Source organism: Hevea brasiliensis, chromosome 6, assembly GCF_030052815.1.
Source record: "Hevea brasiliensis isolate MT/VB/25A 57/8 chromosome 6, ASM3005281v1, whole genome shotgun sequence".
NCBI lineage: Eukaryota > Viridiplantae > Streptophyta > Magnoliopsida > Malpighiales > Euphorbiaceae > Hevea > Hevea brasiliensis.
In genome coordinates, this window is record NC_079498.1 from 38816033 (window position 1) to 38843775 (window position 27743).

The following is a 27743-nucleotide window of genomic DNA, read 5'->3' on the forward strand; positions in this document are numbered from 1 at the left end:
CATTTAAGCCTTGCTATCGATTCATTTTATTCATACTCTTCGAGAGGGCAATTTGATCTTTGTTTCACTTGCAAAGCACAGGCCAATACGCTTTGAAGGCGTTATAGCTTTCTTTTCCTTTTAGGGTTATTGTCTCCATAAAACATAATGGAGGATGATGCATTTCTGTGCCCAAATCAATGCATGTGTTACTAATTAAAGCAAACTTAGCTTATCAAAAAAGAAAAAAAAAAAGCAAACTTATTCATAGCAGTGAACTCATATGGCCACCTTTTTTCATTCCATAAACCAAAAAGGACTTTTATTTATATAATGAACAATATCAAATTACAACCACCATTTACTAGAGAATTGGTTGCACATAAATGTAAAATGTGTAGGCAGCGAGTCCCTGGCTTAGCAACTTCCGTGGCATAAGCAATAGAGCCTTGAATAAATAGGAGAAGATCACATCAGCTTTTCCAAATGGATGCCAATTCCATGTTTATTCTTGAAACCAACTGTCACATTTTGGATAAAATCAGACATCATTAATGATGGACCTCTTCCACACCCATAGGTAGCAAAATTAGCATCTTCCTGGCCCATAGACAGCACTTTTTTAGGTCTCAAAAAAGAAACCTGCAAGTGAGCAGGGATAAAAACTTCTTAGGTAGCAGAACTAGCATCTTCCTCGCTCAGCAACTTGCTGCATATCATATAATATCATTATAGGCTCCAATTCACTAGGTAATTAATTCTCTTAGGGAACAATATTATGGGTAACATTAAATAACAAAGTCAGTCATGAGCACAATATAGAGCAATTCAGAGCCATTGTTTTCCTTCCAGAGTTACACAGAGGACAGCATTCTGATCCTAGCTCTATTGACCAACTTGGATCATATTGTTTGCAGTTGCAAGAAAATCATATCTACAATTTAATTCCTTCACATGACCAAATCTTTTCAATTCCAATTATGTACTGCTGAAGATGTTGTCTTGCTCTACAAATGATATAGTTAACTAAAGATCAAATTGTTGCTTAACTTGGATTTCTGCATAACGATGTTGAAATAGTTGACACTGGTTTGAAGTTAAAAACGATATCAATGCATGCCTGTAGGAATGGTGAATATAGTAGGACATTTCTCCACCATATGTGAAGAAACATGTGCTGGTGAATGAATTGCAAAGAACACCTTTGCCAATGATAGCAGAGATTGGAGTACTAACTTCATTGGACTCCTGATTCTGTGGATTCAGGAAAACTTTAAAACATCCCACCATTACTCTCCTCCACTACAGCTGACCAACAACAAGAAGAAGATCCCCATTCAAATATAGAATGCCACTATTTAGAACAGCTCGAATCACAACATTCATTGCCTATGACAGATGAGTTCACATACCCTTAATCCACAATCTCCCCAAATTCGCTGCTTTCTGTGTCATCTATTCCTGATACAAAAGGATGAATTAATAACATCTCAATGGTGAATCTGAACTGATGATTCTTCACTAGACATCCTTTCAAGAAATCCTTGCCATCCTTTGAAATCCAAGAAGGAATTTTAGGCAATTCATATCTATCAGCAATCCTCTCGCAAGCTTTTTCAGTTGTTTCATTAGGGATCGAACCCCAAAGTGATTTCCTAGTAAACATCTTGAAAACCATACATCCAAGAGCCCAAATATCAGAGGGAAATTCTTGAATATTATCAACGAGAGTCTTTGGTGCCATATAGAAAGCAGTCCCAATAATAGAACAATCAAACTTCCTCTTCTTAGTCTTCTGAACTTTCTTGGCCAATCCAAAATCCCCAATCTTGGGCACAAAGTCACCATCGCCACTAGGCACGAGCAGCACATTATCTGGATTCAAGTCACAATGAGCATAATCATGGCTGTGGATATAATCAATACCCTTTAGAATAGACCTTGTGTGTCTCTTCACATCTGATTCAGGCAACCCACAACCACCCGATCTCTTTATAAGATCAGCAAGGGTTCCTCCGAAAGCGTACTCCAATAATAGATTGTAAAGCATCTTTTCATCCTTACTCATAGTGGTTTCTTCACCATAACATTCAAGAATGTAGGGATAGTCACGAAGATGGTTGAAAACCTCTTTCTCCTTCTGAAGCGAACTTGAGGAAGAGACCTCCACTGATTTAACAGCCATAAGTGGTGGATACAACACTCTTCTTGATTTGGGTTTCTTCAAAAAGGTGAGATAAACAGACGCAAACCCTCCTTTGCCAAGCTACGGCCCTCTCCAGCATGTGACTTCGTGATTATCCGAGCTATCTTCTTCGACTGCCATAACCTTTCTTCATTGCTTGGGTTCTTTAAGGACACTTAGTTGCACAAGAGAAGGGATTTTACCACCATATAACATCGACGTGAAATTAAAGCTTTATTGTCCTAGTTGCCACCATTTTGAAAACCAACTTAAACTAATAACTAATTTTATATTTTTTGACCCATAAAATAACTAAATAATTATAAAAAAAAATTATATAACATGCTAAAAATTTTAACTCGACTCTTTATTTTAAATTAAATAAATATTTTATAAAAAATTTTAGTTCATAAATTCCAAAATAAAATTTTAATCTAGTTAGCATGCCTAGCTATTCAACATGCCACATTAATTAACCACTTTAACTATTAATTGGTCAATTGGTAAATATGAAAATAATAATAAAATTTTAAATTAAATTAATAAAATTAAAAGATTTGACTAAATTTAAAAAAAAAAAAAGATTTTGACCTTCTTAAATCAATATAAGAAATTATTGATAACTTTTTCCTTTTAATAATAATAATAATAATAATAATAATAATAATAATAATAATAATAATAATAATAATAATAATAATAATTAGCTCTTAGCTGATTTGATCATCTTCAATCTGAGAGGTTCAATAGTGTCATCATTCATGAGTTATTACAATAAATTGCTATTGAAGAATGTTACATTAATTGATTCCAATCTTTCTTATAAAACATGCTTGTACATACTTTCATGCATATGTGTGTATTTGTTACGAGTTAGTGTAATAATAACAGAAATTTGTCAATAGATGTCATTAAATTCTACAAGAATAGGCTTAAATTGGTTATCTTTATTTATATATACTCTTTCTCATTAGTTATTTTGCTCTAATCTTAATCTTGAAGAAAACTTTAAACTGTTGCAATTAATAGGAAATGCATGTAATTAAACATGTTTGGTCTTGAATCCCTTATGAGAGCTTTTGTTTTTCCATGCATATATAGAACATGAGCAACATTTTTTAATGGAGGAGACTTGTTCATTTCTATGTATGGATGTTTTGCTAATTCATAGCAGTAAACTCACAAGGCCACCTTTTCGAGAAATTAGATAGCGAAACGGTGATATCATATCAATACTTTGCATAGAATGGCAAAGCAATAGGAGACGGACAAATATACAAATGCAGTTACTGAAATAAAAAATATATATAATTTTTTGGGACCCACTCTATATACATGTTTATTTTTGCCATTCTAAGTAAATTATCTTACATAGAATAACTGATGTATAACAAGTTCTGACATGTTATAAGTTATTCTCAGTAATCAACGAGATCTCAGCTCTCATTTAAGCCTTGCCTTCAATTCATTTTGTTTATACTCTTCGGGAGGGCAATTTCATCTTTGTTGCACTTGCAAAGCAAGGCTTGATCTGCTCTGAAGGCCTTAATGCTTTCTTTTAGTTTTAGGGTTTATGTCTGTATTGTCCTCATTTAAGTTCTCCTTTATATTTGCTTTTGGAGTACTCTACTTTGTTCTTGGATTGTTTGAATCCTGTTTGTTATTTTTGTTTTTCTTCGGTATCTAGGTTTTCTCGTAGCATGCCTTGTCTTAGGTAGGGTTGGGTGTATGGGGCGGCAATCTGCTGATAGGAGTTAGTTGGATGAGTTTATGCTAAGTTTTTCCTACCTTATTTTATTAAAATTTCCTATTTATAAAAAAAGGAACCGAATGTGTGCAGGCTCTCTAAAAATAAGCTTCACAAGACTTGCTGAAAAGTTTCTTTTATAAAACACACTAATACATAGGTTCATGTGTGTGTATCTATTGTCAGTTAGTGCAATAATAATAGTAAATTTTCAAAACCAGCTACTTAAGGATGCCATAAGAGTAAATTTTCAAAACTAGCTCCTTAAGGATGCCATTAGATTCTATAAAAATAGTTTTCCTCCATGTTTAAGCCATTTTTCTTTATTTATTTTCCTCTTTGATACATGCAATGATCCATTCGATAGGGATTTCCCATTAGTCATTTTACTCTAATCTTAATGGGAATTGAATTTGAGACTTCTTAATGAAAATTTTGAACGATTACACTAGATCACGCAAGGTAAACATGTTTTGTCTTAAATCCCTCATGAAATCTTATGTTTTTACCTACATAGAACATAATGGAGGATGATGCACTTCTGTGCCCACATCAATGCATGTGTTACTAATTAAAGCAAACTTAGCTTATAAAAATAAAATAAAATAAAATAAAATGTATCCATAGCAGTGAACTCATATGGCCACTTTTTTTCATTTCATAAACGAAAAATGACTTTTAGTTATATAATGAACAATATCAAATTACAACCACCATTTAGTAGAGAATTGATTGCATAGAAATGTAAAATGTGTAGTCGGCAAGTCCATGGCTTAGCAGCTTCCGTGGCATAAGCTGTAGAGCCTTGAATAAATAGGAGAAGATCACATCAACTTTTCCAAACGGATGCTAATTCCATGTTTATTCTTGAAACCAACTGGCATATTTTGGATAAAATTAGACATCACTAATGATGGATCTCTTCCAGGCCCATAGGTAGCAGAATTAGCATCTTCCAGGCCCATTATAGCACTTTTTTAGGTCTCAAAAAAGAAACCTGCAAGTGAGCAGGGATAAAAACTTCTTAGGCAGCAGAATTAGTGTCTTTATCACTTGGCAACTTCCTGCATGCCATATCATATCATTATAGGCTGCAATTCACTAGGTAATTAACTCTCTTGGGGAACAATATTGGTGGTAACTTTAAATAACAGGGCCAGTCATGAGCACAATATATAGCAATTCAGAACCATTGCTTTCCTTCCAGAATTAACAAAGGACAGCGTTCTCATCCCAGCTCCAATGACCAACTTGGATGATATTGTTTGCGGTTGCAAGAAAACCACATCTTCAATTCCTTCACGCCCCCAAATCTTTTCAATTCCAATTGTGTATTGCTGAAGTTGTTGTCCTGCTCTATAAATGATATAGTTCACTAAAGATCAAATTGCTGCTTAACTTGGAATTCCGCATAAGGATTTTGAAAGAGTTAATACTGGTTTGAAGTTAAAAAGGATATCAATGTATACCTATAGGAAAGGTGAATATAGTAGGACATTTCTCCACCATATGTGAAGAAACATATGCTGGTGAATCAATTGCAAAGAACATCTTTGCCAATGATAGCATAGATTGGAGTACTAACTTCACTCGACTCCTGATTCTGTGGATTCCGGAAAACTTCAAAACACCCCACCATTACTCTCTTCCACAACATCTGAACAACAACAAGAAGAAGATCCCTATTCAGATATAGAATGCCACTATTCAGAACAGCTCGAATCACAAGGTTCATTTGCTGTGACAGATGAGTTGAAGCACCCTTAATCCACAATCTCCCTAAATTCGCTGTTTTCTGTGTCATCTATTCCGGATACAAAAGGATGAATTAATAACATCTCAATTGTGAATCTGAACTCATGATTCTTCACTAAACATCCTTCCAAGAAATACTTGCCATCCTTTGAAATCCCAGAAGGAATTTTAGGCAATTCATATCCATCGGCAATCCTTTCGGAAACTTCTTCAGTTGTCTCATCAGGGTTTGAAGTCGAACCCAAACTGATTTCCCAGCAAACATCTTCAAAACCTTGCATCCAAGGGCCCAAATATCAGAGGGAAATTAAAAATCATTTTAAAATGTCTAAAATTATTTAGATATTGTTCTAAATTATTTTCATTCACCCAAAATATTTTTGCCAATATTTTTGTTAATATTATTTATTTTTGAGAAAATACATATTTTATTTTGGACTTTAAATTCTTTCTATCTGTGTACAGAAATATTTCAAAACAAATATTATTCATCTAATTAGAAAAATAAATGTTTTTATAAGAATTTTTTATAATAATAAACATAATAATTTTTTAAAAAATTTACTATATTTAAAAAATAATTTGTAAAACACTTGCATTTTATATAAGCTTGTTATATTTCATTTATAAAAGTTTTCTTGATACATTTCCTTAAATTTTTCATAATGAAAAACATAATTGTGATGGTGGTGGAATAATTAAACAAATTATAAAAATGATCATTTATATATATATATATATGACAAAATGTATAATGGCAAAGATATTAAAAATCATAAGTAGATATGTTTTCGTGTTTTAGAGCCTGTTTGATATTGTAATTGAAGAGTTAGAGTTGCTTTTCAATAATAGAAAAAAATCATTTTATCTGTTGAAAAAATTAATTTGAAAAAGATAATTTTGTTATTTAATGTTTTATAACTAAAATTTATTAAATTTAATTTTAAATTATTTTTTAATATTATCTAAATAATATATCTAAAAATATATTTTTCTCAACAGATCCTTAATTTATAAGAATTTTAATTTGTAACTCTTAGTACTTCAATTCTATTAATAATGATTGATAAAGTATTTAAAATAATTATAATTAATTAACTAATATTGAATTTTAAATGCAATAAAATTAATTAACGAGTCATAAATTACCATGATTTAAATGAAATTTTTTAAATTCCAAACTTTTTCAAACTTATAGATGGTGAAATGACCCAAAAAAGAAATAATGGAGGAATAAGAAAATACTTCTGAGAATTATTTATTAGTAAAATTATTATATATACAATAAATATGTTTATATTTTTAATATATATATTAATTAGCATACTCGATTCATTATGCACGGGTGAATCATTGATTATATATCATATATATCCTAATTAAAAAACTAATTTTGATAATTTGACATATAATTTTTGTCATAACAAAATGAAAAATGAAAAAAGAAATTATATACATTAGAGCATCAAGGTGGGCCCAACAAGAGCCTGTTAATTTATAATTCTTAGAACCAATAATGTCAGCAAATTTTCATGTCCAACTCCGGAAAGGAAACCACAAAACTTCACCACCGCCCCAAGCATAGGAATCAGTTTCCAACTAGGATCTTAAATCCTATTACTTCAATGTTAAAGTTTCCTTCAATTCTATATAAATGTGCATTAATGCCTGACCTCTCTCCTTCCATTAGAAACAAGTAAGAGCAATTTCAAGAATGGAGAAACAGCATTTGAAACCCTTTGGTTCTTTCTATGCTTCCACCACTCAGGAAGCAAAGAAAGATCAATTTCTTGCAGCTGAGCCATCTGAAAAGAAGCGGAAGTACCAGCATAACTCAGACGGTGAAAAGAATAGTGGAGTTTCGACTGAGTTGGCCCTTTCTTGCGGGGTTCCAAGGAAGATCAATAAGCCAAGAATCAAAGAAATCAATTCTTCTCCTGATAATGAGATCAATGCTATCGTTGTTTCAACTCGACTTGCAAATGAAGTTTCAACTGAGCTAAAACTATTTGATGAATCTTGGTTTACTGCCTTTGTTGCAACGAGAGAGGAACCTGTTGTATCCAAAGAATCATCGGATTCAGAATCGAAATCATTGGTTCAAAATATTGCAGGGACAACATCCAGCCCTGAAGATGAGAGAAAAGAGAGTCCGATGCATGATGTTCCGACAATACTGATGCTTTCTGATCCATGGAAGATTAAGAAGAAGCTCACCGGTAGTGATCTTGGTAACCTGTGCAGGCTTTTGGTGGCATCATTATCAGTCAGAAATCATATTTTGCCATTATTGAGCGGTGAAACGGTTGAGCAGATTGAAAAAGATGGTGCTCCAGTTCCTATATGGGTTTGCGATACTAATAACGAACAACATATGGTTTTGAAGCACTGGCGTTCATCGAAGAGTTATGTTTTCATCAAAGGCTGGATGATTCAACTTGTGAAGAGAAGGAATTTAGTTGAAGGAAATCTTATTGGGATTTATTGGGATCCATCAAATTCAATATTCAATTTTTCTGTGCTTGAAAGAGCTTAGCAGCAGCAGAAGCTGATTATTCTTCTTATAATTTTTCATTCATGTACCTTTTTTTTTTCAATTATATAAAACTATTTCTCATTCTTTGTTAGCTTTGTTAAGAAAATTTTATTTTTGTTCTATTTTTGTGACTATTAAGATTTCTCAAGTTACTGATGCTTCTGTTATTAAGATTTTCGATATCACTAAATATGGCGCTAAGGAAGATGAGAAGTCTGACTGCACAATGGTTGGTTAATTTCTTTTTACACTGCACATTTATTTATTAAAAATTCTTATCTAGATCTGTTCATTATCGATTAAACAATGATGTATGATAAGACCCACATGTAAAATAAGTGATACTCACATGTAAAATGGGTGAAATTCACCTGTGTCTTGAATCGAAAATAAACTAACTTTTCAATGATTGGCAAGGCTTTACTATAACGAAACTTTAATAATATGGCTTTCATGCATGAAGGCCTCGAATGAGGCATGCAAAACCACTGTTGGTTCTTAGTGATGGCAACGGATAGGATATTCATGAAAATTACCATATTTAAACTCGAACCCGATTAATATTCTCAAAACCTAAATCCGTCCTAAATCCGATTAAAATTTATTTTCAACTACTCACACCCATCCCAAACGCAATTATTATTACCTAAAAAATATCCAAATCCATTTAATTTTATATATTTTTAACTAAAAATCTATATAAAAAATTATTTTGTTAATAATTTATATTTTAAAAATTTAATAATTTCATAAAATATTTCAATTTTATTTTATACAGAATAAAATATATAAAATTTACAAATATTATTATAAAAAATATATATATTCTATATTTAATCAAATATTTGTATAAGTAGATTCGAAGCATGTAAAACTCGAACTTGACTCGAACTCATCATGAGTATTAATTAAATTTCAAATCTACCATCCCAAAACTAATAATCCGTCTTATTAAGGTTCGGTCAAATCGGGTACCCGCAAAAACTCAACCCATTGCCATCCCTACTAGTCCTGCAAAAATTCTTATATCTAAAGGGACTTTTATGGCAGCACCCATCATATTTCAAGAGCCCTGCAAAAGCACCAAGCCTTTAATTGTTGAAGTTCATGGGACTATAAAAGCAACAGATGATTTAACTCAATATTTTGTGAATAATTAGTTCTTGTTTGAAAAAGTTAATGGTGTGGTTCTCACTGGTGGAGGAACCTTTGATGGATAAGACACTTCTGTGTGGAAGAAATTGGGTTGTGAGAAATATATATATATATATATATATATATATATATATATATAAAGATTGCATCAGACTTTCTAGTATAAGTATATGAACATATTTAATTTTTTAATACAATAAATCTCCAAATCTTATAAAAAAAATCTCCAAAAATAATAATTAACAGGCTGCACCAGCTTTACAACCAATAATGCCAATATAGTTAGTCCTAATGAGAGTGCTAACTAATGAGAAATTATTCAATACAATTGTCGTATGTACAACGTATAGATTTTGAACTTTGATTATATTGGGATTCATCACAATTAATGACTATAATAAACCTATTATACATGCAACGTGAAAAGGAAAATTTATCTTAACTTATGTAAATATTGTTGGAAACAAGCACCTGGTTTCATTTCATATTTAGCTATAGTCCTGGAAAATTAGTATCTTAACCTTGGGAAAATTGGCAATAATAGAAAGATCCTATTAATCACATCCACATATAATTGTTTTCGTAAGAAGCACACCTATTATTGATCAATCTCAATAATCTTAAAGAAAATAAATAAGGAGGGAATATAGAAAAAACAAATCCAAATTAAATTCATGATAAAGCCGTTAATTAAATGAGATATATTAAAAAGTCTCACTTTTTCTCATATTTACTCATGGATTTATAATCTTTTATTTGATATAATTCCATTTTTGTTAACTTACATAAGAGCAATTATAAAAAAATGTATCTTGTTATCATTTAAAAGATAACATTTTAATTTTCATTAAATTAGTACCTTGAGATTTTACGCCATTAGATTCTTCTTCCATCCATTAGAGGAATGAAAACCAGATATTAATACTAATTGAAATAAGAAATCACTACAAGATATTAATACTAATTGACACAAGAAATTACCACATATCAACATTTTTTTAACGAATGCAAGAATAATATGTTACATCATAAAATCTTATGGTACTAATTTATTGAAAATAAAAGTGGTCTCTTAATACGCTAAACTACGTGTAATTTTAAAATTACTTATAATTTATAATTTTATAAAGAATATTCTTTTATGTTAACTAATTAGCTAATCTGATGTCATTATACAAAGAATCAACACCAGTTTTAAATTATTAAAAAAATATTAAAATATAACCAAATCAAAAACTTATTTTTTTAAAAAATAAAAAAGAATAGAATTTAAACCAACCTAATACCATGAGTTCGATTTGCATGCAAAATTAATTTCTCACTTTGAATTTTAAACAGTATCTTTACTTATTCATATTTTTTAAAAACTTATTATTCTATTATATTTTTATTTTATTACATTTAAGTTAATAATTAAATTATTATTATATATTAACAGTTAAATTAATTACAGGATATAAATTTTTGTGAAAATATAATCTAATCAAAATATAATAATTTCAAAATTAATATATATTTTTATTTATAGAATTAAACTAACCTTAAAATTACCATTTCAATATAAATAATTATATTAATATTCAATATTTAAATAATAAAATAACTGTGTTATTGTACATGTTTCAAAGACTAGTATTGATAAATGTATGAAAGGAGGAAACATTAGCATTGCCGATAATGTTCTTCATGATTTATATTATTTATATCATTAAAAAGTATCTATGGTGTCAATTGTGTAAATTTGTTGCTAATAATATAAATTAATAACAAATTTTGCTACTACTTTTAGCAATGATAAGTGATTTTATATAAAGTCATTGCTAATAATTTTTAGTGAGAAGCTATTCCATACGAATATATTATTTATAATTTTTACCAAGAAGTTATTCATCACCAAATACTTTTAATACAAATTTATCGCTAATAATTTTTAGCAATAAATTTATCCATTGCTAAATCTATAGATAATTTTAAGTTTTAAATATTACTATAATTAATATAAATTAAAATTTTAATATTATTTTAATAGTAATTATACTTATACTAAAAATCTTATTATAATTCTATATTTTTAATTCTATATGTATTATTAATTCATTAAAAATTATTTAGTTTATTACAATAAAATCAATAAACAACATTATACACCGAATCTCTCTTATATTAATTTATTTTTTTTTAATTTTTGTTAATATTTACGAATTTATAATATTAAATTATAAAATCACTATTAAAAAGTAACTATTTAATTAACATAATTATAAAATTATTGTTAAAAATAACTATTTAATTAAATAAAATTTTATATTTATATCAATAGATATAAAATTATAATCTTATACAATGAAAAATAATTGTTATAAATTTGTAGCTATTTGTTTTTAAAATATTAGTAACAGATAGTTTTATATTTACACACTCTTTTTTTGTATAATAAGACTCAAGTTTAATTAATTTTGATTTATAATATGATTTTTTTTCTTTTTTTCACTGCATTTTTGTGTATTTTTTTCTTTAACAGGTAAAATCTATTTGTAAGTTTTTAAATTTTTAAGTTTTTGTATGTCATAGATATCATTCCTATAAATGTAATTGCACGTGAATGTGATCACTTGAATTTTATATTATTGCCATTATCGAATGAAACCACTATCCTCACGAATTCTATGATATTTGTATAGGGTAAGATAGATTAATTTTCATTTTTAACATATTTAATATTGATGCATCCTATAATATTTGGGATGATTAATATCATTTTTACATAAAAAAATATATTTTATATGTGATTGTCTAAGATTTTAATTTTTCTGGATCTATTTAGTCTAAATATAGATTAATTATAATTTATTAATATCCTTATGTGCATGAATATATTTTTTATTTTTAATTCATTAGTAAATCTTAGTTAAATTGCTAATTTTGACCATAAGGTTATAAAAAAGCCTAATTATATTTTTACACATATTTATGTGAAAAGTTATGCTCCTCTCAATATTAATATTAAGTTGTTATGTTTTAAAATTTTAAAATAATAAAAATAAGAGGAAGATACAAAAAGAAAAAGAAAAAAAAAACAATTTGATTACTTAAGAGTTGAGAGTACTAATTATAATATTAATATGAATTATTTAAAAATGCATGATTAAATTTAAATTTATATTTATATTTATAATTTATTTATAACATATATAGATATAAGTTAAAATAAACAAAAATACTTATTAAATATATTAAATAGGTTTTAAAATTATTTGTATTAAACGATATGAATCACAAATAATGTTACTAATTACATTTAGACGATGGAATGGTTTATATAAATATAGACTTACATAAGAGTTGAATCAATCTGAAAATCTTTATTATATTAATTCATTAGCTTTTGCATCACTGATATTACGTGATGTCTATTGTAATTCAGTATGGTACATCTTACACATAAATAAATTAGTCAATTGTCAGTGGAAAAGGCAAATTCGCAGATAACTTTTAAGAGATTTAACCTATATTTAGGGTTTTTATAAACTTACTTTATATATGTGTCAATTTCAAGGCAATTTAGAAACACGTAGATATAGGCAATCTTATATTCATCATCTCCTAACCATCTTGTTTTAGCTCTGCCATACGATCGACTAGGATACTTGAATATTGATAAATTTCCTTCGATTTCATCACTGTCTCCGCCATCATCATTACGGGGAACTTGTCGATCCCGCGTTATGACATGAGGCTTAAAATAATGTGCACAAAAATTAGATGCTTCAACTAAGTATGCATTACATATTGAACCTTCTACTTTTGCTTTGTTCTTTACATTTTTCTTTAGGTGTCCCAGATATCTGAAAATACAAAACACCATATTCAAATGCAAGCTCTAGGGAAAGTTTATGATGAATTTTACAACACAAAAAGAAAATAACGATTCTCTATTACCTCTTAAAAGGATACATCCATCGATATTATACTGGTCATGCAATTTTTACCTCATATGGTAGATGGATGGGAATATGTTCCACTGAGTTAAAAAAGGCAGGAGGAAATATATGCTCTAACTTGCAAATAATTATGGAAATTTTTGCTTCTAGATGCTCCATGTCTTACACCTTAATATTTGTAGTAGTAGGATTTTTGAAAAACAAGCTCAACTCAGTCAATGCTTGCCAAACTGTATTTAGAAGGAACTCACGAAATGCAATTGGTAGTAATCTTTGCATAAACACATGGCTCTTCATGTCACACCTTACCCCTCTGTAAGGCATAACATGATCCCGTAGAATACCTAATGAACTACTGAACTTCACCTATCGATAACTCATTAAGTACCCTACAAGGGATTTTAAAACAATTTTCTTACTTTTATAAGTGGTGAGCATTTTGTAATAGGTATTAAAACATTTAATTAAAGTTGAAAACTAGTTAAAATTTTTGGCCTATTTTATTTTTCCGCAAATTTTATAGAAATTTCGGCAGAGTGCCATCTGTATTTTGAGAAAACAGTTCTTCAAATTCATGTAAAAAGCACTTCTAATAATTTGTATCAACAACTTCTTCAAATTCACAATCATCCCAATCAATTTCAATATCATTTATCAATCTCCGAAAATTCAAATCTACAATTTCCAATATTCAACAATAATCAAAATACCATTAATTAATTTCATTCAATTTAAAGCAAAATACTTCCATTCATATTTCATTAAAGATAAAACAATTTATATACATCATTACAAAAATTTATATTAAGAAAAATTCAAACTAAAATTTATTACAAACTTTATACAAACTGCACAAGACCAGTTTTATATGTCCATACCTTTACATACATTACACACATCAAAATGAATTTTTATAGTCGGGGTATAAAATATACCCGATAACTTCAAGCAGGTAGCTCCTCAATCCTTAGCAGCTCAATCTGCTGCTCCTCTAGTCTCTAAATCTGCGACAGCAATAACAGTCATCGCTGAGTACTAGGACTCAGCACAACATACTAAAATAAACTTTATGCGGAATTTAAATCACATTTATTCAAAATTTAAATTGAACACGAGATATCAATACAAAACATGATTTACAAAATTTTAGTTCAAACAATTTTATTTCAAACGTCTCAAAACACATTTCATAAAAACACACAGTTATATTATGCCATTCGAAACAAATATAATCTCAATAGCCAGAGGCTAAGGAGAAGTCACATCACAAGGCTAGCTAGCTCAAATATATGGATATCCATTTAATTGCTTCTTCTACTGGCACACACTTCAACACTTCAGTCAGAGAAGGAATCAAAATTCAAAACTGATTAACCCCACTAGTCATGCTAGTGAGGTGTTCAAATATATGGTCATAACACTGTGGTTTCAAAACTCATCTTAACAATTTACTAAATATTTATGCCATCTCAAATATACACAAATAACTTTCAACAATTTAAATTAAAAGCATAATAAATATTTCATCACAATGATGTCACATTTCAATATTTCAAATTATTCAAAACAATATGCAGAAGAAAATTTACAGAAATTCTAAATTGTGCACAAACCTTATATGAGTCGCCTTTTGGCCTTGACTCGACACCTCGGGTTCTTTTTCGGTATTCTTTTCCACTGAAATACACAGTTTCACAGTGTTTCAGTACCATAACTTAGCATAAATCCAAAAACAAATTTAGATTCACTTTTACCTAGCTCTAATGTGGTAAACTTGACGTTCTTTAAAATTTATGTTTCGGGGTTACTATTCATGATACTATTCAAGTCAATTTGTTGACTTTCTAAGGCTTAATAGGTATGGGAATCCCAACTTCACCCACATACCACATTTTGGTTACTAAATTTGTTGGTTTTGATTGTTTACTCAAATTCTAAGTCTTTTAGGCAAATTTGCAAATTTTCAGTTTTGGTGTCTTAAGTTGCACTGTTCCATTGGTCATTTTTCTGTTAGAATTTGGCAAAACTTTTTTCATAGAAAATATTCCCTATTGTCTTAACTATTTTCTCCTTTTGGAGTTTTGTAGCTCAAGTAATAGCCATTTGAATCATGGCTGCTGGATTTGACTTAACCCAGATTTCTAGGCACCAAACTGGTTATGGCAGTTTTAGGTCACCAAATTTGGGTGGCCAAATGACTTTGTTAATGGCATAATTTGGGTTTGTGTTCTTCATGAAAGTTTTAGGTCTATATCTCAGCTGTCCACTGGTAAATTTCAGATCATTTAGACCTGCCTAGCCTAAGTTATGGCCAAATGAATAAATACTGTTCATTTGATCTTTTTTGTACAGGTCAGACTGCATAAATCCGGATTTAGTCAATTTGTTCACTAGGTTTTGGTCACTTTTTGGGCATAATTCCTAAATGAAAAATGTTCCATTTTGTGTCTATTTTCATTCCCAATTGGTCTCATACCAATTGCACTTGTAAATTTTCAGTTTTGGTCCCTCAAAGGGACCTTGGTCCTGCTGCCTGCAGCATGGCCACTTTCAATCCGAATTTAAACTCACTTCTAACACTTCCAACACATCTCAATTGGTCACAAATGACCATTTTTCATCTGAAACAAGGTCAAACACACCATTTGACCAATTCTCACATTTTTTCCTCCCAAACCCTAGGTGCCCAAAACCCTAATTCATGCAATTGATTAATTCATACCCAATTTACTACACTAATCACATATTCAACCTTAACCAATGTCAAATTCATGTCTAAATTAAATTGAACATATCAAAACTTCAAGGTACCATGGCTAGCCAAAATTTACATTTGGTCCCTCACAATTGTTTTTATTTCATTTCAATCATATTTCTAAGTTCTTCATGTTATAATCACCATTAATTCAACTAGAAAGTTAAGTTTAGTTTACTAACCTTAGTGCATAAAATTTTTCCTCTTCAAACCTCTTCTTTTCTTCTTTCTTCCTTTGTGTACCTTGTTTTCTAGTTGCCCAAACACTTTTTAACCTTGGCAAGATTATTTTCTATGGTGGGATCTTGAAGTTTTCAAGCTCAAGAATGAGCTTCAATGGTAGTTTTGTGGAGAGGGAGAGAGTGAGAGATGGGCTCACGGAAATTTGTGGAAGATAACACTTTTTGTCTCTCTTTTTTTATTTTTCTTTTATGAATTAATCCTTATAGAAGACCATAATTTAGTTTAATTATATTTATTAATTGTAATAGTTATTGCATCATGCATCAGGTCATGTATGATGTCATTCACCTTTCACCTTTTTCTTTCTTTTTTTTTTTCCATTAGTTCTTTAATTTAATTCCCGATTCTGAAATTTTCTTTTCTTCAATTTTATTTGACAGTTAGGTCAGGAGTCAGCTCTCGGGGTCAATTGACCAAATTGCCCCTCGCCGGTTCGACCCGGTTTGTAAATGATTTAATATTTCTTCCGGATCCCTGACCTAATTATTTAACTGGCTTAACAATTCTTTTTCGTGATTTTCTCTTTTCCATTGTGTTTGCAATAGTCCTAAGGACCGTGGCATCACATTTTACAGTTTGAAATTTAAGTTTAAATCAACTTCGCAATCCTTCCCGAGAAGGTCACCTATCGCTGTGACTCTCTGGTCATTTAACTTCTTATATTTTGTTTCTCTTATTTATACTTAACTAATTGGCAATTACTAATTATTTGTATTTAGGGCTCATCTAGTTGTCTCAAGTGTGGTTCTAATCCCCTTAATTGTCCGGACTGACACCGGTCACCGGAATAGTGAAATATACCAGGCTATCCAAATAGGGGTGTTATAATTCTCTCCCCCTTAAAATAAATTTTGTCTCAAAATTTACCTGGTATCAATCTCTGAACAGCTGTGGGTGTTGTCTCCTCATGTCCTCCTCTCGTTCCCAAGTAGCCTCCTGGCTCGAATGATGGTTCCGCAGCACTTTCACTAACGGGATCTGCTTGTTCCGTAGCTACTTCACCTCATAAGCCAGAATCTCTATGGGTTCTTCCTCATATGTGAGGTCTGGATTCACTTCAATTTCTTCTACTGGTAGTACATGAGATGGGTCTGATCGATACCTCCTCAACATAGACACATGGAAGAAATTATGTATCTTTTCTAACTCTGGAGGTAGTACCAAACGATATGCCAAAGGACCCGCTCTTTCCAGAACCTCATATGGCCCAATGAAACGAGGACTCAATTTCCCCTTTCTGTCGAATCTCATAATTCTCTTCCAAGGGGAAACCTTGAGGAATACTTTTTCACCCACTGCATACTCAATATCCCTTCTCTTCATATCAATATAGGACTTCTGACGGTCTGATGCAACCTTGAGTCGGTCTCTAATTAATCTGATTTTCTCTTCAGTTTGCTGAACAATTTCGAGCCCAATCATCTTCCTTTCACCTACTTCATCCCAACACAACGGGGTTCTGCATTTTCTGCCATACAAAGCTTCATATGGAGGCATTCCAATGCTTGATTGGTAGCTGTTGTTGTAAGTAAACTCAATCAAAGGCAAGTGTATGTCCCAACTACCCTCAAACTCAATCACACAAGCATGTAGCATGTCCTCCAAGATCTGAATTATCCTCTCAGATTGGCCATCTGTCTATGGGTGGAATGCCGTACTGAAGTTCAATCTAATTCTTAGGGCTCTCTAAAGACTACCCCAGAATCTAGAAGTGAACCTAGGATCTCTGTCAGATATGATGGATACTGGCACTCTATGCAGTCTTACTATCTCATTAATGTACAACTTGGCCAATCTTTCTAAACTGTAGTCTATTCGGACTGGCAGAAAATGAGCAGACTTAGTTAGTCTGTCAATAATGACCCATACTGCATCATGACTCTTTTGTGTCCTCGGAAGTCCTATCACAAAATCCATCATTATTCTCTCCCATTTCCATTCTGGTACTGGTAGTGGATGTAACAACCTAGCGGGTACTTGATGCTCTGCCTTCACTTGCTGACAAGTTACGCATTTGGAAACAAACTCTGCCACATCTCTTTTCATACTCATCCACCAGTAATGCTCCTTTAGCCCTCTATACATTTTTGTGCCACTAGGGTGCATGGCAAAAGGAGACTCATGTGCTTCCTTCAAAATGATCTTCCTAAATCCAACATCATTAGGAACACACATTCTGCCCTGGTGTAATAGTAGACCATCATCTCTTATTAAAAATTCTAGTCTCTTGCCCTGCCTGACTTCTTCCAATAGCTTCTGATACCTTTCATCATTTTGAGCAGCCATTCTGATATGATCAATCAACACTGGCTGTACATGCCATGCAACTGCTGTCTGCCCCTCATCATTAATCTCTAAGCTGGCATGTAATGATCTCAACTCATGTATCATAGACAAAGGAGTAACCCGTAGACTTGCCATAGTCTTACGACTTAAGGCGTCAGCCACAACATTAGCTTTCCCTAGCTGATAGTCTACCAGACAATCATAGTCTTTTATCAACTCTAACCATCTCCTTTGTCTCAAATTCAACTCCTTCTGAGTGCCCAAATACTTCAAACTATTATGATCTATGTAGATGTAGCACTTCTCCCCATACAAATAATGTCTCCAGATCTTAAGAGCAAACACAATAGTTGCTAGCTCCAAGTCATGTGTCGGATAATTCCTCTCATGCTGTTTTAGCTGGCGTGATGCATAGGCAATGACATTTCAATCTTGCATCAATACACAGCTTAACCCATTGTGAGAAGCATCACTGTAAATAATATACTCTTTACCCAGGGTAGGTAAAGTAAGGACTGGAGCCTCAGTTAAACATCTCTTCAACTCATTAAAACTCTGTTGGCATTTATCCGTCCACTGAAATTTCACATCCTTTCGAAGTAATTTAGTCAATGGAGATGCTAACATGAAGAATCCCTTTACAAAACGGCGGTAGTATCCAGCTAAACCCAGAAAACTGCAAATCTCCGTGATATTTCTGGGTGGCCTCCAATTAAGGACAGCTTCAATCTTACTTGGATCTACCTTGATGCCCTTTACTGATCTACATGCCCCAAGAAAGATATTTTTTTCAGCCAAAACTCACACTTTGATAATTTGGCGTATAGCTGTTTCTCCCTTAAAGTCTGCAGTACAATCTGTAGATGTCCATCATGCTCTTTTGCACTTCTTGAATAGACTAATATATCATCTATGAATACCACAACAAATTGGTCAAGGTATGGTCTGAAGATAGTGTTCATCAAATCCATAAAAAGCAGCCAGAGCATTAGTTAACCCGAATGGCATGATAAAAAACTCATAATGGCCATAGCGGGTTCTGAAGGCAGTTTTATGAATACTTTGCTCTTGTACTTTCAGCTGATAATAACCTGATCTCAGGTCAATTTTGGAGAACACAGCTGTACCCCTCAACTGATCAAACAAGTCATCAATGCGAGGCAATTGATATCTATTCTTTATTGTCACCTTATTCAACTTCTGATAGTCAATACATAAGCGGAGAGTGCCATCTTTCTTCTTTACAAACAACACTGGTGCTCCCCAAGGTGACACACTAAGGCGGATAAAGCCCTTGTCAAGCAACTCTTGCTACTGCACTTTCAACTCCTTCAATTCTGCTAGTGCCATTCTATATGGTGTTATAGAGATTGGGTCCACACCAGGCATAACATCAATCTCAAACTGCACTTCTCTTTCTGGAGCTAATCCTGGCAATTCATCAAGAAACACATTCGCAAAGTCACATACAGTAGGAATGTCCCTTAGTGTCGGACTCCCCACTTGGGTGTCTAACACATGTGCCAAATATGCTTCACACCCCTTTCTGATCATTCTTCTGGCTAGTGTGGCCGAAATGATGTTTGATGGCAGTAAATGCCTCTCCCCATGTATTACCACATCACCGTATAGAGGGAGACCAAAAGTGACTATCTTTAGTCTACAGTCAATCATAGCGTGATGCCTGGCTAACCAATCCATGCCCAAGATAATTCATAATCTCTGAAGGGCATTTCAATCAAATCTGACAGAAAAACATGTCCTTGGATCACCAAAGGATAGTCTCTATAGATTCTATTAACCCGAACCTCTTGTCCTAACGAACTAGTTACTAGCACTTCAAAATCCATTTTGACACATGGAACAGCAAGTGAACTGACTATGCTAGCACTAACATATCAGTGGGTTAAACCCAGATCAAACAGCACAAATACATCTTGATCAGAGATAGAGAATGTACCAACTATAACGTCAGAAGTCTTAGCCACTTCTCGCTGTCTCATCGTGTAAACTTTGGCTGAAGCCCTTCCTTGTGCTGACTAACCAACAGTACCCTGACTACCTGATGCAGTGCCTCTACCTTTGCCTCTTCCTCTGCCAACTGATTGTGAACCTCTGGGAGCAGGAGTCTGAATAGATCCTTCTGCATTCGTAGGAGCTGGACCGAATCTAGGAGCACTGGTGCAGTCTTTAGCTAGATGGACCTTGCCTCCATTGTTAAAACAGGCTCCTGTTGCCCAATAGCATTCTCCCCCATGAATCTTGCCACAAGTCTCACAGGGGCGGGTAGGATATGAACCCTTACTCGACTGCTGACCAGACCTAGGGGGTCTCTATCCAGAGAATCAGCCCCTTCCAAATCTTCAACCTCGACCTCTGTTAGGTCCACCAAATTTCTTCTTCTTTCCAGAGGTACCACCAGAACTTGGCTCTACTGACTTTTCCCCCTTATCTTTTTCTGATTTCTCAGCTTTCTCTTATTTTTCCTTTACTGGGGTCTCATCTGTTTCAATTCTCTCCAACTCAAGTGCTTGAGAAATGATTTCTGAAAAATTGCTGTGTCTGAATCCCACTACTTGCATCCCCAAACTGGGCTTTAAACCTGTCTCAAATCTCTTGAATCTTGCCTTGCTGGTAGAAAGGAGACTCCCAGCATAATGGCTTAAGCGGGAGAACTCCCTCTCATACTCTACCACTGATCTGTTACCTTACTTCAGACTCAGAAATTCATGTAACTTTTGATCCACATATGCGTCTGGGATGTATTTTTGTCTGAATTCTCTGATGAAGTCATCCTAGGTCAGTACTGGTGGTTCTGCCAAGCTGTGAGGGATGGTCTTCCACCAATCATATGCATCCCCTTGCAGTAGTGACACAGAGTATTCAAATTTGAACTCATCTGGGTATTGCAGTTTCTTGAATACTCTATCCATTCTCTCTAGCCATTGCTCTGCCTCTAAAGGGTCTACTATACCCTTAAATTCTGTAGCCCTATACTTTAATAACTTGTCATACTGTCTGGCTGGAGGCTGTGGTTGTACCACAGGTGTCTGGGGTGGAGCTTGAGCAGGCATACCCCCAGCCATTTATAGAAACATCGTAGCCATCTATTATGTGAACTGTGCAAGAAACTGCGGCATTTGTGGGGCTGGTGCTACTGATCCACTGACATTTTGTAGAGCTGGGGCTTCCCCTTATACCTCAGCTTCAACAGATTGCTCGACTAAGTGATCCTCTTCTTCCATTTCAGTCTGAAGTTAAGGTATCTCCTGAACAAATAACACAAGGAGATTTCCCTCCATTAGTTCATATTTATGATATAATGCACTGTATGTAACAAATAAGTTGAGCAGTTGTACTTAACAAAGAAAAGACACAAATTCATAAGTTAAAACATACTTCAAAAATTTGCTCTGATATCAATAAAACATGTCACACCTTACCCCTCTGTAAGGCATAATATGATCATGTAGAATACCTAATGAACTACCGAACTTCACCTACAGATAACTCATTAAGTACCCTACAAGGGATTTTAAAACAATTTTCTTACTTTTATAAGTGGCGAGCATTTTCTAATAGGTATTAAAACAATTAATTAAAGTTGAAAACTAGTTAAAATTTTTGGCCCATTTTATTTTTTCGCAAATTTTATATAAATTTCGGCAGAGTACCGTCTGTATTTTGAGAAAACAGTTCTTCAAATTCCTGTAAAAAGCACTTCCAAAAATTTGTCTCAACTACTTCTTCAAATTCAAAATCATCCCAATCAATTTCAACATCATTTATCAATCTCCAAAAATTCAAATCCACAATTTACAATATTCAACAATCATCAAAATACCATTAATTAATTTCATTCAATTTAAAGCAAAATTCTTCCATTTATATTTCATTAAAGATAAAACAATTTATATACATCATTACAAAAATTTACATTAAGAAAAATTCAAACTAAAATTTATTACAAACTTTATACATACTACTCAAGACCAATTTTACATGTCCATACCTTTACATACATTACACACATCAAAATGAATTTTTATAGTCAGGGTATAAAATATATCCGATAACTTCAAGCAGGTAGCTCCTCAATCCTTAGCAGCTCAATCTGCTGCTCCTCTAGTCTCTAAATCTGCGACAGCAATAACAGCCATCACTGAGTACTAGGACTCAGTGGTGCACAATATACTAAAATAAACTTTATGCTGAATTTAAATCACATTTATTCAAAATTTAAATTGAACACGAGATATCAATACAAAACATGATTTACAAAATTTTAGTTTAAACAATTTTATTTCAAACGTCTCAAAACACATTTCATAAAAACACACAGTTATATCATGCCATTCGAAACAAATATAATCTCAATAGCCAGAGGCTAAGGAGAAGTCACATCACAAGGCTAGCTAGCTCAAATATAAGGATATCCATTCAATTTCTTCTTCTACTAGCACACACCTCAACACTTCAGCCAGAGAAGGAATCAAAATTTGAAACTGATTACCGCCTCTAGTCATGCTAGTGAGGTGTTCAAATATATGGTCATGACACTGTGATTTCAAAACTTATCATAACAATTTACTAAACATTTATGCCATCTCAAATATACACAAATAACTTTCAACAATTTAAATCAAAAGCATAATAAATATTTCATCACAATCATGTCACATTTCAATATTTCAAATTATTCAAAACAATATGCAGAAGAAAATTTACAGAAATTCTACATTGTGCACAAACCTTATATGAGTCGCCTTTTGGCCTTGACTCGACACCTCGGGTTCTCTCCCGGTATTCTTTTTCATAAAACACACAGTTTCACAGTGTTTCAGTACCATAACTTAGCATAAATCTAAAAATAAATTTAGATTCACTTTTACCTAGCTCTAATGTGCTAAACTTGAAGTTCTTTAAAATTTGTGTTTCGAGGTTACTATTTATGACACTATTCAAGTCAATTTGTTGACTTTCTAAGGCTTAATAGGTATAGAAATCCCAACTTCACCCACATAACACATTGTGGTTACTAAATTTGTTGGTTTTGGTTGTTTACTCAAATTCTAAGTCTTTTAAGCAAATTTGCAAATTTTCAGTTTTGGTGTCTTAAGTTGCACTGTTCCATTAGTCATTTTTCTGTTAGAATTTGGCAAACCTTTCTTCATAGAAAATGTTCCCTATTGTCTTAAATTTATTCTCCTTTTTGAATCACTCCATTTGGAGTTTTGTAGCTCAAGTTATAGGCATTTGAATCATGGCTGCCGGATTGGATTTAACCCAGATTTCTGGGCACCAAACTGGTTCTGGCAGTTTTAGGTCACCAAATTTGGGTGGCCAAATGACTTAGTTAATGGCATAATTTGTGTTTGTGTTCTTGTTGAAAGTTTTAGGTCTATATCTCAGCTGTTCACTGATAAAATTTAATGTCATTTATACCTGCCTAGCCCAAGTTATGGCCAAATGAATAAACACTATTCATTTAGTCATTTTTGTACAGGTCAGACTGCATAAATCCGGATTTAGTCAATTTGTTCACTAGGTTTTGTTCACTTTTTGGGCATGATTCCTGAATGAAAAATGTTCCATTTTGTGTCTTTCTTCATTCCCAATTGGTCTCATACCAATTGGACTTGTAAATTTTCAGTTTTGGTCCCTCAAAGGGACCTTGGTCCTACTGTCTGCAGCATGACCATTTTCAATCCGAATTTAAACTCACATCTAACACTTCCAACACATCTCAATTGGTCACAAATGACCATTTTTCATCTCAAACAAGGTCAAACACACCATTTGACCAATTCTCACATTTTTGCCTCCCAAACCCTAGGTGCCCAAAACCCTAATTCATGCAATTGATTAATTCATACCCAATTTACTACACTAATCACATATTCAACCTTAACCAATGTCAAATTTATGTCTAAATTAAATTGAACATATCAAAACTTCAAGATACCATGGCTGGCCAAAATTTACATTTGGTCCCTCACAATTGTTTTTATTTCATTTCAACGATATTTCTAAGTTCTTCATGCTATAATCACCATTAATTCAACTAAAAAGTTAAGTTTAGTTTACTAACCTTAGTGTAGAAAATTTTTCCTCTTCAAACCTCTTCTTTTCTTCTTTCTTCCTTCTTGGACCTTGTTTTCTAGTAGCCTAAACACTTTTTAACCTTGGCAAGATTATTTTCTATGGTGGGATCTTGAAGTTTTCAAGCTCAAGAATGAGCTTCAATGGTTGCTTTGTGGAGAGGGAGAGAGTGAGAGATGGGCTCACAGAAATTTGTGGATAATAACACTTTTTGTCTCTTTTTTTTATTTTTCTTTTATGAATTAATCCTTATGGAAGACCATAATTTAATTTAATTAAATTTATTAATTATAATAGTTATTGCATCACGCATGAGGTCATGCATGATGTCATTCACCTTTCACCTTTTTTTTCCATTAGTTCTTTAATTTAATTCCCGATTCTGAAATTTTCTTTTCTCCGATTTTATTTGACAGTTAGGTCAGGAGTCAGCTCTCGGGGTCAATTGACCAAATTGCCCCTCGCTAGTTTGACCCGATCTGTAAATAATTCAATATTTCTTCCGGATCCCTAACCTAATTATTTGACTGGCTTAACAATTCTTTTTCGTAATTTTCTCTTTTCCACTGTGTTCGCAATAGTTCTAAGGACTGCGGCGTCACATTTTACGATTCGAAATTTAAGTTTAAATCAACTTCGCAATCCTTCCTGAGAAGGTCACCCATCGCTGTGACTCTCGGCTCATTTAACTTCTTATGTTTTGTTTTTCTTATTTATACTTAACTAATTGGCAATTACTAATTATTTGTGTTTAGGGCTTATCTAGTTGTCTTAAGTGTGGTTCTAATCCCCTTAATTGTTCGGACCGACATCGGTCATCGAAATAGTGAAATATACCAGGCTATGCAAATAGGGGTGTTACACTTCATACCAAAAAAGCTTATACTTTTGCATATCAACACATAGCCGTATTTTTGCTTTTTCTATTTATCAGGAGTATAATAAGCCTTAGGGTATTTACCTGTTGGAACATCTTTCTCTAACTCTTTTTTACGACATAAATGTGTTATATCTTCTCTTGCTTTTGCATTATCCTTTATCTTCCCTTTAATATTCATCACTATGTTAAAAGTATTCTAAAAGACATTTTTCTCGATGTGTATGACATCTAAGTAACCATTTCTCCAGAAAAACTTTTATCACATTTCACTATTAGTACAATTTCACTTTTAATAGATAGTGAGATCTCCCAATTGGTTTATCTTTAACTTTATTACGTACCTAGGGAGATCTTCTATCAATTATTATGCAGAAAAACCGATTAGGTTACTCTAGAATGATAGCTCTCCCATTATACGTTAGCTTATTAGAGTTTATATGCGTCGATCTAACATGTTTAATTTTATTAGAATTTTTTTAAATTTCATAAGTGGCATGAGGCTACAGTATTCATTTATAAGAATTGAACATGCGCAAGCTCTCTAAAGATAAGATAATTATTTATACATCAGGGTAAAAAATAGTGTTACCTTCGATATAAAAATTTAATTTTCCTTAATTTTAGAAAGATGGGGCCATGTACTTAGAGAGATGATGCATGTGCACTAAATATAATCTCTCCTAAAAATGAGCTTCACACAAGATTTGCTGAAAACTTTTTTCTTATAATATGATCCATTCAATACGGAATGTTAATGGGAATTGAAAATGAGACTTCTTGATGAAAACTTTAAATGGTTACAATAGAACAAGTAACTAAACATGTTTTATCTTGAATCCCTTATAAGAACTAATGTTTTTCCCCCGCATAGAGCATAACCAACATAGAGCATAACCAACATTTTTAATGGAGGATGAAGCATTTCTGTGAGCAGATCAACGTATGTGTATTTCTAATTAAAGCAAACTTAGGTTAAAAAAAAAACTTATTCATAGCAGTGAACTCATTTGGCCTTTTTTTTTTCATTTCATAAACCAAAATGAATTTCATTTATATAATGAACAATATCAAATTACAACATTTTAGTTGAGAATTGGTTACATAGAAAAGTAAAATGTAACATTGTAGCAGCAATGCTCTGGCCTAGCAGCTTCCTTATCAAAAGCAATAGAGCCTTTAATAAATGGAGAAGATCACAGTAGCTTTTCCAAATGAATGCTAATTCCACTTTGTTCTTGAAACCAACTGGCACATTTTGGAGAAGATCAGACATCATTAATGATGGACCTCCTGAGCAGGACACGCACCACTTTTTAGGTTTCAAATAAGAAACCTACAAGTGAGCAGGATGAAACTTCATTCTTTGTGCATTAGCATCTTCAGAGCAGGAATGAGTCCATGCACCCCTAATCCACAGTCTCCCCAAATTTGCTGCTTTTTGTGTCATCTATTCCGGATACAAAAGGACGAATTAATAACATCTCAATGGTGAATCTGAACTGATGATTCTTCACTAGACATCCTTTCAAGAAATCCTTGCCATCCTTTGAAATCCAAGAAGGAATTTTATGCAATTCATATATATCAACAATCCTCTCGCAAGCTTTTTCAGTTGTTTTATTAGGGTTCGAACCCCAAAGTGATTTCCCAGTAAACATCTCAAAAACCATACATCCAAGAGCCCAAATATCAGAGGGAAATTCCTGAATATATTATCAACGAGAGTCTCTGGTGCCATATATAAAGCAGTCCCGACAATAGAACAATCAAGCTTCCTCTTCTTGGTCTTCTGAACTTTCTTGGCCAATCCAAAATCCCCAATCTTGGGCACAAAGTCACCATCCCCACTAGGCACGAGCAGCACATTATCTGGCTTCAAATCACAATGAACATAACCGTGACTGTGGATGTAATTAATACCTTTAAGAATAGGCCTTGTGTATCTCTTCACATCCGATTCAGGCAACCCACAACCACCCGATCTCTTTTTAGGATCAGCTAGGGTTCCTCCAGAAGCATACTCCAACAACAGATTGTAAAGCATCTTTCCATCCTTACTCATAGTAGTTTCTTCGCCATAACACTCAAGAATGTAGGGACAGTAAAAAAGATGGTTGAAAGCCTCTTTCTACTTCTGAAGTGAACTTGAGGAAGAGACCTCTGCTGATTTAACAACCAT

The 27743-nt window shown here is 32.6% G+C and overlaps 2 pseudogenes; both read right to left on the reverse strand.

The window, feature by feature from the left end:
• Nucleotides 1-1307: 1307 nt before the first annotated feature.
• LOC131180976 (mitogen-activated protein kinase kinase kinase 20-like) lies at nt 1308-2305 on the reverse strand (annotated as a pseudogene).
• Nucleotides 2306-5445: 3140 nt separating this feature from the next.
• On the reverse strand, nt 5446-27743 carry LOC131180633 (mitogen-activated protein kinase kinase kinase 20-like; annotated as a pseudogene).